Source organism: Microtus ochrogaster, chromosome 10 (genome assembly GCF_000317375.1).
Source record: "Microtus ochrogaster isolate Prairie Vole_2 chromosome 10, MicOch1.0, whole genome shotgun sequence".
NCBI lineage: Eukaryota > Metazoa > Chordata > Mammalia > Rodentia > Cricetidae > Microtus > Microtus ochrogaster.
This window is the reverse complement of record NC_022016.1, coordinates 76,107,227-76,112,390: the sequence shown is the minus strand read 5'-3', so window position 1 is coordinate 76,112,390 and position 5,164 is coordinate 76,107,227. Positions and strand designations below refer to the sequence as shown.

At 41.4% G+C, this 5,164-nt stretch overlaps 1 protein-coding gene and 1 long non-coding RNA gene across 2 annotated transcripts in view; one reads left to right on the top strand and one right to left on the bottom strand.

Moving 5' to 3' along the window:
* LOC113456639 overlaps positions 1–5,164 on the bottom strand; it is a 13,315-nt gene extending 8,151 nt beyond the window's left edge. The window contains exons 1-2 of the long non-coding RNA XR_003377393.1: positions 5,114–5,164; positions 4,745–4,818 (exon numbers count right to left, since the gene is read on the bottom strand). This is a non-coding gene — a long non-coding RNA (uncharacterized LOC113456639). The remainder of the gene's footprint in view (positions 1–4,744; positions 4,819–5,113) is intronic.
* The window catches only part of Zfyve9 (zinc finger FYVE-type containing 9), a 147,038-nt gene continuing 146,945 nt past the window's right edge, over positions 5,072–5,164 (top strand). Inside the window, exon 1 of the mRNA XM_026781976.1 lies at positions 5,072–5,131. The gene's annotated coding sequence lies outside the window, so the exon portion shown is untranslated. The remainder of the gene's footprint in view (positions 5,132–5,164) is intronic.

Here is a 5,164-nt window from a genome sequence, read left to right as displayed (position 1 = left end):
TTCCCCAGGGATGGGTCTCCTAACTGGTTATTCCCCAGGGATGGGTCTCCTAACTGGTTATTCCCCAGGGATGGGTCTCCTAACTGGTTATTCAGACCCAAGTGGCCAGTCCTAACATCATATACACATAAGTAACACTAACGGACTGAGCAGTTTATTCCTACATATGTTTATGTATATGTAACAATAACAACTAAAGAAAAAGAGGTCATGATTTGAGGGGAGGGGTTTGTAGACAGGGTTTCTCTGTGTAGCTCTGACTGTCCTGGTACTCTGTATACCAGGCTGGACTTGAACTCACAGACATCTACCTTCCTTTGCCTCTAGAGTGTTGGGATTAGAGGTGTGTACCACCACTGCCTGGCATAATTAGAATTCAAAAAATTAAAAATTAAAAGCAATATATATCATATATACATCTACATATGTATCTTATATATAATAGATGTACATATTATATGTATATCTATCTCTTATTGAGATAGAAAAAAAGAGAAAATAAGAGTATGCTAAAGCAAATGTGGATACGGGTGACACATACATGAGATTTGGGGGTACTATTTTTTTTGCAATCATTTAAATCTGAAATTATTCCAAATTATAAAGTAAGAAATTCCCATAAGCATATAACATTTTAATTATTACCTTCTAAATATATGTACATTGGTACTGTTGAGATGGCTCAGTAGTTAAGAGTTTGTACTGATCTTGCAGAGGATGTGATTTGGTTCCTAGCACAAATGGCATTGGCTCACAACCACTTCCCCAACAGATCTGAAACCTCTGACCTAGGAGGGCACCTGCAATCCCGTGTATATACTGGCACACAGGCACACACATTGACACACTTATTAGAAATAATGAAATCAGTCTTCAACTGCACTTGATTTATGCAAATATGAAAAACAATTGGGCCGGGTGGTGGTGGCACGTGCCTTTAATCCCAACATTTGGGAGACAGAGGCAGGTGAATCTCCGTGAGTTCGAGGCCAGCCTGATCTACAAGAGCTAGATCCAGGACAGGCACCAAAAACTACAGAGAAACCCTGTCTCGAAAATCAGAAAAAAAACCAAAAAAACAACTGGAACCATACAACATTCTTTTTTACTTTATACTTTTATTACTTTGGTACTGAATCATGAGCAGTTTTCAATATCATCTAAAACAATTTGAAGATAATTACTGGAGGCTGGAGAGATGCTCACTGCTCTTGCAGAGGACCAGGGTTCAGTTCCTAGCACCTACCTGAGGTTCTTAACAGCCATCTATAAATCCAGGTACAGGTGATTTGATGCTCTCTGGCCTTCTTGGAAACCTGTATGTATATGGTGCACATAAACCCACACAGGCACACACATATGTATTAAAGAAAAGGTTTAATGGCTAGGAGATGGTGGCGCACGCCTTTAACCCCAGAACTCAGAAGGCAGAGACAGGCCAGATCTCTGTGAGTTTGAAGCCAGCCTGGTCTACAGAGTGAGTTCCTGGACAGACTCCAAAGCTACTGAGAAACTTGAAAACAAAAACCAAACAAACAAAAAGATTAGTGGATACACAATATTTTTGTGGAGATAATATAATTTACTTAATTCATTTTAAGTTATCCTCATATTTTTGTGCCAACAACATTTTATATCTCTCACATATAAATATTTTTATATTAATTTATTATATAATAAAACATACCTCATATATGTATTATATATATCTTTATACATATGGTTGCTTCTTTGAATGATTGCACTTGTGCGGAGGTTAGACCCTGTGCAGGTCAAGGAATAACTTGGAGGATTCAGTTCTGCTCTTCTACCATGTGGGTCCCAGATCATCAGGCTTGCAGGTGAGCACACTTACCCACTGAGCCATCTTGCAGGCTGCTTTGTTCTTTTTAAAGTGACTATCAATACAAGGTCAAAACATATTTACTTGTATGTCTCTCTTATAAGATTGTGAGCCTGTGGGACAAGTGCTGTGTTTTAATCCGCTCTATATCCCTAAAATTGGTCTCAGCATGGGTATTGTTAGGCTGAACTAGTTAGCCTACATCATACCTGCTCAGTGACTTTTTAAGCCTTGCCTTCAATTTTCAGGAGCTAAAATAAGAATTCCCTTTGAGATGTGTAGCCCAGAACGGAACCTAGCCTACTGCCGACAGCTGTGATCGCTCACATCCTTCTTCCCTCATCAAATGCTGCCCAGAATCACACCTGAAATCCCAGTGTCTTGTAGAACTGACAAGCCCCAGAGCAAGCCAGAAGTCTGTTAAGCATCCTAAACTGAAGAAGGAACCTGGGGGCACCTGGGAGCTTGCTATGCCATCTTAGTGGCTTAGCTGTAGGTTGAGAAAGTACAGGGCTAAAACAAACACAGATGGGGTTTTATGTTTCATTTTCAACAAAATTTATATACTATATACGCTTGTACACAAATAAAAAATATTTATTCTTCTTCCTTCCCTTCCCTCTTCCCTTCAGTAAACCTCTAATTTCTTCACCAAGTATTCTAGACCAAAGGGGCAGCACCGAGTTGGAGGGGAGGAGAGTAATAAAAACAAAACAAGACAAAAACAAAAAAACCAAGAAGCAAAATTTGTTTGGCTTTGTGTCCAGTAGTGATAACAATTAAATATGATCCCCAGAATTTGGACTAGGCACCTGATAGATGATGACGTCATTGGTATCTCTGCTCTTCTGCTTGAAAAGTTTGAGATGGGACTATTGTGTATTGCCTATGTTGGGCTCCAAACTCCTGAACAATAGTGATCCTTTTGCTTAGCCTTTGAAATAAACCTTAAGCTTAAAGAGCAAAGGAAATTCTAACAGGGATGAACCTAAACTCCCTGGAAAACATTCTTAGCACACTGGCTTTCTAAAGGAAGCTGATGGTATGAAGACAAAAGCGGGGAATTCTACCAGAAGAGGAATTATGGATATATTTTAAAGTGATGGCAGAGTGGTGGAAATCAATACAAAATTGGGAGTGGGATAACCAAAACAATTTGGAAGGAGGAAGGAAGTGGGTCAGAGACAGGCCAGGAACAGAAGAGAACCAAATGAGTAAGAAGATGGGAATATAGCCATGGATGGAATGGTAGCAGACACCAGGATTTTTTTTTTTATTTGCTGATTGATTGACTGTGTGGGTACACGCAAGCCTCCTGTGGTAGCCGGTTCTCTTCTTCTACTATATGGGTTCCAGAGATGGAGTTCAGATCACCAGCTTGGCCCTTTACCCACTGGGCCATCTGGCCAGCATATGACAAAAAGATTTCAATCAAACTCCTATCAAGCAGCCTCCATCAGCAACAGAGTTTGAAAAGGAGGGAAGAAGGTGTGAGGCAAGAAGAAACTGGTTCTGGGAACAAATGAATCATCCTCACGTAGTAGCTCCACCCTAGATGTCATGATTATTCATAAACACATGCAGGCTTTTCTGCAGTGTTAGTGAGCTAGGCTTGGAAAGGGCCGGGCGAATGCCAGGTTGGCAAACTGATCTGAATTAAAGGGCCCAATTCCAGATAGCAAATTTTATCAATAGTAACTTACTCGAAGCATGTTTTCTTAATATTTCACAAAGGACTGTTATCAGATGGGAGACTGGAGGAATCACAGTCTACTTCCAGCGTTTCCTTTGGTTGGATATACTTCACAAGGAAAATGGTGGTACCAAGGCACTAGACTCATGGAGATGTGAGGATGAATCAGAGTTTCCTCTGAGCCCTTTTCTGTCGTTACAAAATGGGGATAGTGGTTTTTTTCTCTGTGGTGTGACTCAGAATGTGGCAAAGGAAGACTTGGGGCTGTGCAGGAACAGCTTTCATTGATGAGAGGAGAACTGCTAGGTTATATTTCTGGGGTGGCTGCTCAGTTATTACTTGAACAGTTCCTGAAGTCCTCGTGTAATTTTCTCACGATCTGTTACTATTACGCTATAATCTAAGGTAAGGAAAGATTGTTTATAATATTTTCATGCAGAAAATGCAGTGATTCTATTTTGATGCCTGCCTATGCAGTAGAATGTCAAAGTATCCAGTGTATTAGGCTCTCTTCTTCAGTGGAGGATTATATAAATGCATTAGTGAGATTTAGGAACATTTCACTCAGACCAGGACACACACACACACACACACACACACACACACACACACACACACGGTAGGGGGAGTGAGGTGGGACAAACAAAAACAAATGGGTACAAATCAAGATGAAGAATGATGTTGTGTTAGGTCGTTCTGGAGTCAACACAAATTGGAGCTGTAGGCCAGTCCTTTCATCGATAACCTTCACAAGCAGGAGGCGGGCAGGAGAAAACAGAGGTTCGAAATATTACGTAACTTGCCAGGGTCGTAAAACCATTCAGGATGTAACTGGAACCAATGGCATCAGGATCTGCCTGGCATCAAAGTCCTTGCTCATTCTAGCACAGCACCCAGAAGAAACAAACAAGCAAACAAACAAAAACACTGTAGTTGGGAATCTGGGGGACCAAAGAGATTTAGAAAATTTTCTCTTTTCCTATTTCCCTTCTGACTATCTTTTGTGTTTGGTTGTGACGTTAGCCCTAGAGGCTGGGCAAGATCAAACAGGAGGCATTTGTAAACAAAATTATTGCACAGCCCTCAATACCCCCACAATTTCCCTCTTCCAGAGTCTGACCTAGGATTTGGTAAGGGTGGGTGGTGCAGAAGGCTGGAGAAGAGGTGGTGGCCGGGTTAGGTTAGTGAAGGGATGATTCTTTTCTTACCTTTAAGTTGTTTATCAGTTTCAGAACAACCCACTGCTTATTCTCTTCTTTTGGTCAGCGTTTTAGTTTTTCCCCTATTTTGGGGGGAAGGTTAAGGGTTAAGGGGTCCTGTAGCAAATTTCTGTAATGAATCTGCACAGTAGCTCCAAAAAAGTTAAGGTTAAAGATTATTCCTTTATCTGTTTTGGGAAGGGATCGTGCATGTGCTTTGAAAAAGATAAAAAGAAGATTTGTTCTGGGTCACCCTCCTTTCGTACCGACGCACGGAGGGGATTAGAAGGGACCCCCTGTTTCCATGAAAAATGAGCCGAGATTCCCTCACATTCCCGCTCGCGGGAGCGGGTTCGAGTGACAAGAGCATTCACGTACCTTCCGGAGGAAAGAAAGGTGCTGGGGTCTGACGGGGGTGGGGCGGGGGGG